The sequence below is a fragment of the Rattus norvegicus genome, chromosome 19 (genome assembly GCF_021556685.1).
Source record: "Rattus norvegicus strain SHRSP/BbbUtx chromosome 19, alternate assembly SHRSP_T2T, whole genome shotgun sequence".
NCBI classification, from domain to species: Eukaryota; Metazoa; Chordata; class Mammalia; order Rodentia; family Muridae; genus Rattus; species Rattus norvegicus.
This window is the reverse complement of record NC_141552.1, coordinates 21,084,954-21,097,636: the sequence shown is the minus strand read 5'-3', so window position 1 is coordinate 21,097,636 and position 12,683 is coordinate 21,084,954. Positions and strand designations below refer to the sequence as shown.

The 12,683-nt window shown below is 42.6% G+C and overlaps 1 protein-coding gene across 1 annotated transcript in view; it reads right to left on the bottom strand.

Moving 5' to 3' along the window:
• LOC147999066 (disks large homolog 5-like) overlaps window positions 1-12,683 on the bottom strand; it is an 82,647-nt gene that overhangs the window by 64,958 nt on the left and 5,006 nt on the right. The gene's annotated exons all lie outside the window — the stretch shown is intronic.

The following is a 12,683-nucleotide window of genomic DNA, read 5'->3' as shown; positions in this document are numbered from 1 at the left end:
CTGTACTTGTGTATACAAGTACAGTAGTGGAAAATTCAGCATAACTGAGGAGTGGGAAATCACCACTGTGTCCTGGCCTTTCTCTGCCCATATCACAGCTCACAGGCGGCTGGGGCAAACCTTGAGTTCCTCTGTAGAAACAGAGTGATGTTGAATGGACACTGAGCAGGCAGAGCAACACAGCTGAGGCAACTCAATTCCAGCAACAAATGCATTATTTGTTTCCCATCTTAACAGCTCCTTTTGAGGACTTGTCCCCACACCCAGCTTAAACACAGCAATTTTCATACATGCCAGCCTGCTATTTCATATTGTTGCTGTAATACGCCTCCACATCATAGATTTCAAAAAAATATATACCTAACACTGAGAAGGGTGATGCCTGTCAACATCTAGTGCGTTGGGGGCCCAGGTATGCTCACAAATAACCAGGACACAGGGGATGCAGAGCAAAGGCAGATGCAACTGCATGCAGCTGCAAGCTTATTAACCCTTATACAGGCATGAATATGCATTACCTCACTTTCCCTTTTGGCAAGATATAATAAGATCGTTATTCCCATGATACCAGGAACAACCGAGGCAAGACTAGGCAAAGAAGTAAGACTAAGCAAAGGCTTCTCCTTAAAATATCTGTATAGCAAATCACCCCTCTTCCTAGTATCACAATATGCTTGTCATAACCCAGAGAGCATGAGAGCCGCTTCCACAAACATAGGACATAGTGCAACAGAGTGTGAGGTAAAGTGAGAAAAACATTTTCTTCTCAAGGGCAGCATTCCAGCCCCTGCTTGCATCTCTCAGCCGTCTTTCCTTGATCCTGTCTGGGAAGTATATCTCAGTGACTCCACAGTTTCTTTCTTCGTCCTTTTGTTTTAAAAGTAACACTTTCTATAACATAGCTAAATGTCCTCGAAGGGGTTTAATCGTGCAAAAATAAAGCAGTATAATATATAATGTATGCAACCTTTAATGACAGTATCTATTTTCTTAGGGATATTTTTCAGATACCTTCCCAGATCTGGATTTAACTTTGGTAATTGTTATCTGTCTACAAAATCAACAATATCGAATAAATATTCCAGTTTCTGGCGTAAAGTCCTCGGGAGTAAGAACTAATGATTTTGCAATTTGCTCGGTGTCTATTGTTATGTCCCTCATTTCATTTCTGATTTTTAATTTATGTATTGCCTCTCTTCTGCATTGTTAGTTTGAGGAAGGGGTTGTCTCTCTTGTGGATCTTCTCAAAAAAAAAAAAAAAGAGGAAGAAAAGACAGCTCTTGCTTTCCTTGACTTTGTATTTTTCTCTTTGTTTCTAAAGGCTTGATTTCAACCCTGAGTTTACTCCTTTCATCAGATCCTACCAGACTCTCTATGGGATGAGGCTTTGCCTCACTTGGTAACAGCAGCATGGAAAAAATGAAGCTTCTGCTGATCTCTGTTGTGGTGTTGCACATCACAATCTCACCGAAAACCATGCATAGCCTGGTTTTAGGCTCTATTAAAGCAGCCCAGTATTTCAGTGTTACCTGCAAGGTGCCATGGAACGGTAGTAACATAATTCTGCATGCACATCGACAGGTTTCTCCACGGTCTTCTGGGTCATTTGATAATAATTTATAGTGAGTTCATGGATGAACACAAACACACACACACACACACACACACACACACACACACACACTTTACTTACATGGTGCATATTCTTTGCACACCAAAAATAAAGTGAGAATTACTGAAAATGCACCAATAGTGCAATCGATGGAGGGAGCTGTGGGGAAGCTGGGGCTTAGAGTTACTTAAAAGACCGGATGCAGATTCTCCTTCTATTGGAGGAGAAACTTGATAGACAATGGGGATCTTTATTTTCTTTCTCTAGAGCACACAGGACTAGGGTGGCAGCTAGGGCTTTGAGCATGTTTGGCAAGTACTGTAGCACTGAATTAAATCCTAGGGCTGGAACCCTATTAATCATCTACAACAATTACAGGGCAGGCTGGATGACGACACTCAGCTGACAATGTGGACATCTCAAGACAGTCACTGGACAATGGCTGACACACTTGTCTGAAGACTGGAAATGTTTCTCGATCTTGGAGAGGAAAGAAGGACCCTCCAACTACACTGTCCTCTAAGAAAGTTTATTCAGGTGAGGGATGACAGGGACTGTTTTGTCTCATGTCACACATGTCAGTAGAAAATATCCTAGGTATTGGATGCCGCTGTTAGCATTAACAGAACAAAGCCCATAGTGTTGGGAAGATTAATAAATTATGAGTAGGATTAGAAAACCCCAAGCCTCTTCGAGGTTCTAGGAGAGCAAAAAAAAAAAAAATACCACGAAATACAGCATTAATGTGATAGTTTGGTTAAATCTAGTTACTAGTTTCTATTGTGATACCTATTGTCAGTGCCTGTGCCGACAGTGTGTGAATATCAGGTGTAGGTTTGTGGGGTTGAAAGAAAACACTTACACGGGTCACCCCTTTTTAGCGAGTGCCACCAAGGCTTTACTGAGATCTCCTTATATACCAGAGGCAAAAGCCGTGGAAAAACAACAAGGCAGGTGAAAATCCCCAAACAGGAAAATAGGACAAGTCTGTGTGGTGAAAGTTCCAGCCCAATCAGGGGCATAAACAGCTTCTTAAAAACAAGAAGCAGGAAAGCTCAGTGGGGAGGAAGGGTGCCATGGAAAATCCCAGCCCCAAATCAGGGGCTAAGAGCAGCTGTCAAAGGTGTAAACAATTTCTTGCTATAGCAGGCTGAAAGGCTCAGCGAGGGGGGAGGGAAACACCAAGGTAGGGCCCAACAGGAGCCTTCAATGGTGGCTCTAATGTTTCACTTTCCTATGCCAACTGGCCTCCACACTGTTTCTAGCACCATAATGATTTCAAGTCTTCCTCCTAAGGAATTTTGTGGCAACCGTTGAATGCTAAGCACAAGGCTTCATGAGTGTTCCCCTAACACACACCCATGTTGCAACCTTCCATGCAGGCTATTTCTTGATGTGATTTCAAGCACCTGTACATAATAAGACAGGAGAACATTTTGAGTGCATATTCAAACTGGTATTATTTCTCAGGAATTTTTAATGGCTAATATTGGTGAAGAAGGATAATTTGAGTTAGGATGAGACATTTTTGGGCAGGATTTGGAAGGAAACATTCATTTAGATGCATAGGAATTACTAAGGTTTTTATAATCAAGCTTAGAGGAAAATTTGGCTTTGGAAGAAGGAGATGCTCAGTGGCTCTGCCCCGGGAAAGTCTCCTGGAAAGGGCACCTCTGCTTATGCTCAGTACAGGGAGAACATTAGCAGGGAGGCAAAGTCTGCTCCCCATGACATCAGCTGTCCCTTCTTGGACATTCAATTGTCTCCTAGAGAGTTCTTGGCGTCCTCTGCTATGTCACCAATGTTAGAGTGACAACCAGTGCCCTAGTTTCTCTCAGTCCGAGTCTGGCAGATACATCCTAAGACATGTTTTCCAGTCTTAGAAGTGTTTTGGGAGGGGCGAATGTCAATTGTGGAGAGACTAGGGTGAAGGAGTCTGACCTTTCGTCTCACAGAAATGATGGACAAAGAAAGTGGTTCTGGGGAATGTGGAGTAAGTTCTGGGCAGTGTCTTTTGAGCTTTCTGTGGAGGTGGGGTGGGGGGAGGGCTGGTGGGGGTCCTGCAAGGTTAAGCTGACCTTTCTAGCAATTGGCCACAACAACTGGAGCATCAGCAAAGGAATTGAATTTCCATGAATATCACAATTCCTGAAAGTCATGGATTTCAGAACATTAATTTTCCCATCCCCAAAGAAAGGATATGGTAAGGCCAATGCTACTATTCTGTGAACTTCTGGCCTTTACTTTTAAAGTTGATTTGTGGCTTGTTTTTTGTTTGTTTATTTATTTATTTAGTGGGTAATATTATTTATTGCCAAAGTCAAACATCTGGGTTACATCCTGGGACCCACATGACAGAAGGAGAGAAATGGCTCCTGAAAGTTGTTTGGTCATGTGCTGCACACACACACACACACACACACACACACACACACACACACAGACACTCATACTCATACTCTCACTCATACACACACAAACTTTAAAGCAATAGTAATTTTTCTTAGAGTCTGATATAATTGGTTCTAATACAAAGACAGCCTGAGTGTAGTTACTATATAATTAAATAGTACTCATGCTCTCAGGCAAAGAGTTTAAAGTTTATAGGCACCTAATAAACTAGCATTGGGACATATAAAGAACATTTAAATGTTCAGCAGAAATACAAAGAACAACTAATTTAATTTGTTAAAATGAAAGCTTATACAATTCTGAAGGTTTTTATACTGGTTTTATTATACATGTAACTATGAAAAGAAAACATACATACTTGATCAATGAAATGAGGAAGATTGATTTAATGAACAGAAAAATGGATGGTACTTCAAAATTTCCATGATTACATATTATCTATTTAATTCCCTCCACAATAGCAAGAAACGGACATTATTATTTATGCGACATTACAGATACATAAACCGAGAAAATATTGTTTGGCCTGATTTTCTGAGCTTTTTAAAGGTTTAGTTAATTGTCAGAGCTGTGCTTTAAAATTAGGGTCCATATTCTTCTGTTTTAAATGTGTGACACTTTTCTCTTTTTTTCTCCATCTTTATTAAATTGGGTATTTCTTATTTATATTTCAATTGTTATTACCTTTCTGGGTTTCCAGGCAAACATCCCCCTAACCCCTCCCCCTCCCCTTCTCTATTGGTGTCCCCTCCCCATCCTCCTCCCATTGCCACCCTCCCCCCAACAATCCCTTTCACTGGGGGTTCAGTCTTGGCAGGACCAAGGGCTTCCCTTTTATTTCTAGTGGGTGCTGCTCTCCCTGCTCCGTGGGAAGTGGATGGGGGGAAGGCCCAGGCCTGAGGTGAGTTGGAACTGGGGTAGAAAGGCATAGGGCCTCCTAGGTGAGAATGCCAAACCACCACTGCTGCTGCAGCCACCATGGAGAAGCCCTTGTTCCTGCTGCAGGGAGGAGAGTCTGGTGCCCACAAGATGGCTGAAGGGGAGCTGAGAGTGGACAGCTTCATCACCCGCCTGCTGGAGGTATGAGGATATCGTCCGGGAAAAATTGTGCAGATGACTGAAGCAGAAGTCCGAGGGCTGTGTATCACGTCTCGTGAAATCTTTCTTAGCCAGCCAACAGCTGTGAACACAGGTTTCTTTTGGAGAGCAGGCCTGTGCAGGCCCAGAAACTAGGTGGGACAGTTCAAGCTACCCTTTTTCCATGGCCAATCTCAGATCATATTCAGAAAGTATTTCTTGGGCTAAAGAGATGGCTTAGTGGTTAAGAGCACTGACAGCTCTTCCAGAGGTCCTGAGTTCAAATCCCAGCAACCACATGGTGGCTCACAACCATCTGTAATGAGATCTGATGCCCTCTTCTGGTGTGTCTGAAGACAGTCACGGTGTACTTGTATATAATAAATAAATAAATAAATCTTTAAAAAAAAAAGAGTATTTCTTCCAGGTGATGGATTTCCAATTTATGGAATTGAATTAACTTACTGATGGTGGAAGTGACACAGAGAGTTAAAGTACAGAAGGAATAATCCAGAATGTCCACCAACAGTTGCTGTCTCACCAGGGCTTTTAAAAGCTCAGCTGCTAGAGAAGCAATGTAGTCTTTGGTTATTCTCAAGCTTAGGTCTTCTAGTCATTATAAGCTGACCATGACACAAAAAGAGTCATCTATATCAAAATAGAGAATAGTAACTAGATTCACACCACACTATCACATTACTACTGTATTTGAGGTTCTCAGTTAATATCTAAGAACCTGGAAGAGGCCTGGGTCTTGCTACACATACTTATAATTTATGTCCCCATTGTCAGCTGAGATTCTTCATGCAGCCTGGGGTCAAGGAGGTCATCCCACAAAGCACAAAACACCCATCTCAGATAAACATGTATGGTTTATTGAATCCAAAACATCCATGAATTTCAGGACACAATTAAATGTTGAAACCTAAGGATAATAGATAGAGAAGAGAATTAAGATGTCTAGTGCATAGATCCAGTAAACACCTTCAACAAATCATAGCAGCAAACTTCCATCAGGTAAAGAAAGAAAAGGCCATAAAGGTACAACAAGCCTACAGAACATCAAACTAATTGTACCAGAAAAATTCCTCCATTCACGTAATAATTAAAACGCTAAATGCACAGATCAAGAAAGAACATTAAAAGGTATAAATATCTAGTAACAAATAAATTCAGACGTATCTGAATTACACCAGACTTCTCAACAGAGATTCTAAAAGTCAGAAAATCTTGGGCAGATGTAATACAGACACAGGCTCCTATATCCAGCATAATCCTCAATCACCATAAAAGGAGGAACCAGGATATTTCATGACAAAACCAAATTTAAACAACTCTTTTCTCTAAGAAAGCACAACAGAGGCTAATAGGAGGAAAACTCCAAGACAATGAACTAAACTCTACCCAAGAAAGACCAAGAAATTAATCTTCTCTCAATAATTAAAAAAAAGATAAGCACACAAACATAATTTCACCTATAACCAGAAAAAGAAGAGAAAGTAGCAATCATTGGCTTTAATATCTGACCAGTTAATCCCCAAGCTCCCAGGGGCCAAACTGCCAGCCAAAGTGTATGCAAGGATGCTCTATGGTTCAAGGTGAGGCCTATTGCCCCACCAAATGCAGATCCTAGAGGTGTGAGGTGGGGATGGATATGTGTGGGTGCAGGAGCACTGTCACATAGGCAAAGCTGAGCAGAAATGGAATGTAAGGTTTGATGAGGGGAGTGTGGAAAGCAGGACAACAGTTGAAATGTAAATAAATAAAATAACCGATTAATAAAAAAATGCCAAAAATAAAATAACAAGTAAAAAGGTAAATGAAAATTAAACCAAACCAACCAAACAAACAAACAAAAACCCCTGTAGTGTATTGGCCTAATGCTGCTTGTATTTTAATGCTAATTTGTTGAACTCAAGACTGGTTAACCCCAAATAACTGACCCTGCTCCCAGTTAACTGTGATTATAAAGAAGCCAACACCAACAGCCAACAGCCCAGAGATGGGGGAGGGGAGCTTTGAGGGCTTTGCTAGAGAGGATCATGAGGAGGGAAGAAGGAAGAAGAAATTGCCAAAGAATAAAGGAAGAACATGTGTGATGGAGAGGAGAGAGGAAGAGGACAGCAGCCATGGTTAAGAGAGAGGAGAGCCTGGTCCTGAGGGCTGTCCAAGTGGAACAAAAACAGTCAAGATGCTACACAGTCAGTAAGAGCAGCTCTCAGGCGAGCAGAGATCAGCAGAGACCACAGACCAACAAGCTACGCAAGCATAACTCCATCCAAACTCCCTCTCAATATCCCGTATCCTCCATGGGTCTGGCCTCAGTGTGTGTCCTGGGTCAGCACATGTGTCTGTCTCAGCTGACATCACTCTGCCCATCAGCCCGAGCCCCAGGAAGCAGCGAGAAACTACAGCAGCCCACCAGAAGGGTTTTTGCTGTGGTTCTATGAAGTCCCAACAAATGCAGCTCAACTACAGAATGCAAGGCAGACCAATGCATGTGTGTCCTTAGTGAAGAACCCTTCATCACGTGTCCTTTCACATGCGTGCTTTAGCAGAATATCCTTTTACCTGCGTCTGCTTCAGTGAAACGTTCCTTCACACATCTGCCTTAGCCTTTCACCTGTGTCCACTTCAGGGAACCACTCCTTCAGGTGTAGAATTTCTCTAGATTAGCAAACCGCATACAGAACATTCAGAACAAAACAAGGTGTGTGGTCAGCATGTCCTTGAGCCTAGTCCCTTGTCCTCGTCAGTGACAGCAGGCGTGTTACAGCAACAATATGAAATGGCTGGCAGGCATGGAACAAAATTGCAAAGGTATTCTGGGGGATGTCAGACCGTACCAGCCAGCAGCTCAGCTGAATTTCTAAGTTGTGATGTTACAAGTGAATATACTTGACCTTCAAATGCTGAGAGAGCCCATTATAATATGAACTATATAAACTAGGCCAAGACCACCTCTAGGGCAAAGGCCCTCAGCCTGTGGGTCGTGACCCACACGGGGTCGCCTATCAGATAGTTTACACTACAATAAAGATTCATTACAGTAGCAAATTTACAGTTGTGAAGTAGAGACAAAATAATTTTGTAGTTGGGGTCACCACAGCATGAGGAACTGTTCTAAAGGGTTGAGGCCATAGGAAGGTTGAGAAACACTGCTCTAGGAATTTATGTTTTCTTTCTCTTTCATATTTTTCAGACAGAATCTCAAACTGTAGCTGAGATTGGCTTGGCTTGGAACACGTGTGTAGTTCATGCTGGCATCAGACTTATGGCAATTCTCCTGCTTCAGCCTCCTACTCAGGAGCCTACCAGGGTGAGATCACAACCACGGGTAATGGGATTGCTGTTCTTGGTTGTCAACTTGAGTGTACCTGGAATTAACTAATGCCAAATGGCTTGACGCTCTGTGAGGGGGATCTCTCTCTCTCTCTCTCTCTCTCTCTCTCTCTCTCTCTCTCTCCTTCCTTCTTTCTGTTTTCCTCTCTTCAACCCCCTCCTCTTGGTCCTCCTCCTCTTCTTTGTTTTTTTTTTGAGACAGGGTTTCTCTGTGTAGCTCTGGCTGTCCTGGAATTCATTTTGTAGACCAGGCTGGCCTTGAACTCAGAGATCCACCTGCCTCTGCCTCCTGGATCCTGAGGCTAAAGGCATGAGCACCAGTGGATTTTTTTTCTTAATTAAATTATTTGAAGCAAGAAGACCTACTTCTAATCCAAATATTTGAGATGAGGAGTTAAATCTTTAATTCAGATCTTTTGAGATGGAAAGGCCCACTTCTAATCTGCGCCACACCTTCTTTTTTTTTTTTATTTTTTTCATCTTTATTAATTTGAGTATTTCTTATTTACATTTCGATTGTTATTCCCCTTCCCTATTTCCGGGCCAACAGACCCCAACCCCTCCCCCTCTCCTTCTGTATGGGTGTTCCCCTCCCCATCCTCCCACCATTACCGCCCTCCCCCGCAACAATCACATTCACTAGGGGTTCAGTCTTGGCAGGACCAAGGGCTTCCACTTTCACTGGTGCTCTTACTAGGCTATTCATTGCTACGTATGCAGTTGGAGCCCAGGGTCAGTCTTTGGGTAGTGGCTTAGTCCCTGGAAGCTCTGGTTGGTTGGAATTGTTGTTCATATGGGGTCTTAACCCCCTTCAAGCTCTTCCAGTCCTTTCTCTGATTACTTCAACGGGGGCCCCGTTCTCAGTTCAGTGGTTTAATGATGTCATTCGGCTACGTATTTTCCGTATTCTGGCTGTGTCTCTCAGGAGAGATCTACATCCAGTTCCTGTCGGCTTGCACTTCTTTGCTTCATCCATCTTATCTAATATCTGTATAGGTATGGGCCACATGTGGGGCAGGCTGTGAATGGGTGTTCCTTCTGCCTCTGTTCTAAACTTTGCCTCCCTATTCCCTGCCAAGGGTATTCTTGTTCCCCTTTTAAAGAAGGAGTGAAGCATCTGCATTTTGGTCATCCTTCTTGAGTTTCATGTGTTCTGTGCATCTAGGGCAATTCGAGCATTTGGGCTAATATCCACTTATCAATGAGTGCATACCATGTGTGTTTTTCTGTGATTGGGTTACCTCACTCAGGATGATATTTTCCAGTTCCATCCATTTGCCTATGAATTTCATAAAGTCATTGGTTTTGATAACTAATATTCCATTGTGTAGATGTACCACATTTTCTGTGTCCATTCCTCTTTTGAAGGGCATCTGGGTTCTTTCCAGCTTCTGGCTATTATAAATAAGGCTGCTATGAACATAGTGGAGCATGTGTCTTTGTTATATTTTGGGGCATCTTTTGGGTATATGCCCAAGAGACGTATAGCTGGGTCCTCAGGCAGTTCAATGTCCAATTTTCTGAGGAATCTCTAGACTGATTTCCAGAATGGTTGTACCAGTCTGCAATCCCACCAACAATGGAGGAGTGTTCCTCTTTCTCTACATCCTCGCCAGCATTTGCTGTCACCTGAGTTTTTGATCTTAGCCATTCTCACTGGTGTGAGGTGAAATCTAAGGGTTGTTTTGATTTGCATTTCCCTTATGACTAAAGATGTTGAACGTTTCTTTAGGTGTTTTTCAGCCATTCGGCATTCCTCAGCTGTGAATTCTTTGTTTAGCTCTGAACCCCATTTTTTAATCGGGTTATTATTCTCCCTGCGGTCTAACTTCTTGAGTTCTGTGTATATTTTGGATATAAGCCCTCTATCTGTTGTAGGATTGGTAAAGATCTTTACCCAATCTGTTGGTTGTTGTTTGGACCACACCTTCTGCTGGCAGCTTACATCAAGGACATGGAAGAAGGAAGTTTGCTTTATTAATTTGCCTACTTCTTCAGGATTCCTGCATGTACTGAAGAGCAGCTGAAATATCCAGCCTTATGGACAAAACCGTTGGGGTTCAGGAGTTGCCCCATAAACCACACAAACTCTGACCTCACTTAGACAGGGATGGTTTCTTGAATGCCCACCCTAAGACTGATCATCAGAGATGTAGCTGAGAATTTGTCAGGCTAGGACCCTGGACATTTTTCTATGTCAGTTTATAAAGACTAAAATGTGAGCTCATAGGCAGGTGCTGGAAGGGCTGTCTGGTTGTCAGCCCTGACTCAAGCCATTTTAGACAACAAAGGTTCATACTGACTTTTTATCTGTTTAAAGATTTATTTATTTACATATAAGTATACTGTAGCTGTCTTCAGACACACCAGAAGAGGGCATCAGGTCTCATTACAGATGGCTGTGAGCCACCATGTGGTTGCTGGGATTTGAACTCAGGACCTCTGGAAGAGCAGTCAGTGCTCTTAACCATGGAGCCATCTCTGCAGGCCTCATATTGACCTTTAATTTTATTGGTCCTACATGAAGCTTATACTTATGGAATTTAAGATTAAGAAACCTCACAACATAAACAACTTGCTCCCAGTGGTTTGGGAACAGGTGGGTGGGGGAGCACCCTCGAGGGGGCTGGGGAAAGGGGTGGAATGCAGGGTTTTTGGAGGGGAAACTGGAAAGGGGGTTAACATTTGAAATATAAATAAACAAAATAACCAATAAGAAAAACATACACAAGTTATGTGATCATGCCTGACCCTGCTGTGAGTTAAATTATTTTCAGACAACAATGTTAGGCGACATATTACAGCAAGAATATGAACTATCTGGCAGGCATGGAACAAAATGGCTACAGGTATGCTAGGGGAATTGGCTTCAACAGGGGTAACTACTGCATTTTAGACCTTCCATTCCTTGTTGAATTAGCTGTACCACAGCCTATAAGCCATTCTAATAAATTTTCTTTCTCTATATACAGAGTCATTCTAGGAGGGATGATTGGTTATGTATTATTAAATGCAATGCTGATCATGAAACCCCACCACTTCCAAAGCAATATGCAAGTGTAAGTAAGTTACTGAACAATTGAACAGAAATTAAAATTTACTGCATTTATTGCCTGTGTTGGCAGGCATAGGGAACACCTGGCTGCTTACATCTCTTGGTCTCTATAGAGTAATGGGAGAACTGAGACCCACTGAGGAGGTCTCTCTCTCTCTCTCTCTCTCTCTCTCTCTCTCTCTCTCTCTCTCTTTTTGGTTCTTTTTTTTCTGGAGGTGGGGACCGAACCCAGGGCCTTGCCCAGGGCCTTGCCCTTCCTAGGCAAGTGCTAAATCCCCAACCCCCTGAGGAGGTCTCTTAAGCAAAGACCAAACTCCTTGCAGTTACACTGGGTTCCAGGCTTGTTCTCCTGTTTAGGCCTCACTGTGGTCTATGTATACTCTATGCATTCTCCCCATGCAGGTTCACATGGCCTGAACTCAGAAAGCTGGGGTTAGGAGAAAGATGTCTGGTTAAATAGTCCACCAGGTTCACATTGTGTCAATGTGATTTAATCTAAGGACAAAGAAGTGGAGTTTCTCTGATGGCTTTCTTCTAAACCCTTGAAAGGATCACTGGGGTTTGACCTCAGTACTTCATACTTCTTGCTGGGTCAGCGAAACTCAGGGAAGCTTGAGATTGTCATAGCACAGTATTAGGCTAGATATACTGAGTAGATGATACTAAGTTGTTCAGATGGTCATACCCATTTGCATGAGATCTTAATGTGCACCTAAGGAAAGAGAGATTAATGTCCTGAGAATAGGAAGATCATTTCCAGTTCTTTTCTATCATTCCAGACTGAAAGACTGGTAGGGAGAGAATGGTAAATAATCAAGAATTCACAGATGATGCTTTGAATGAAGGGTGGGTTTCTGTGCTGGTTTTAGACAGGGTCTCAAGTATCCCATGTTGCCCTCTACATGGCTGGCCAGGTTCACTTTGAGCTCAGATGAACCTCCTTCCACTTTCCAATAAATAGGCTTACAAGAGTAGCCTCCAAGGACTGTGAGGACAGCATTAGCCTGTGACAGTTGAGGTGTGTAACCCACAACTATAGTTTTAGCCACCTTTTTCCATGTCTACCAGCTATTTCAGATTGTTGCTGTTCTATGCCTGACAATCAAGGACACAGAAAAATACCCTGATAGAGAGCAAGGACATGGTGATCACATCCTTTCCTGTTCGGTATGTTCTGGATGAGGC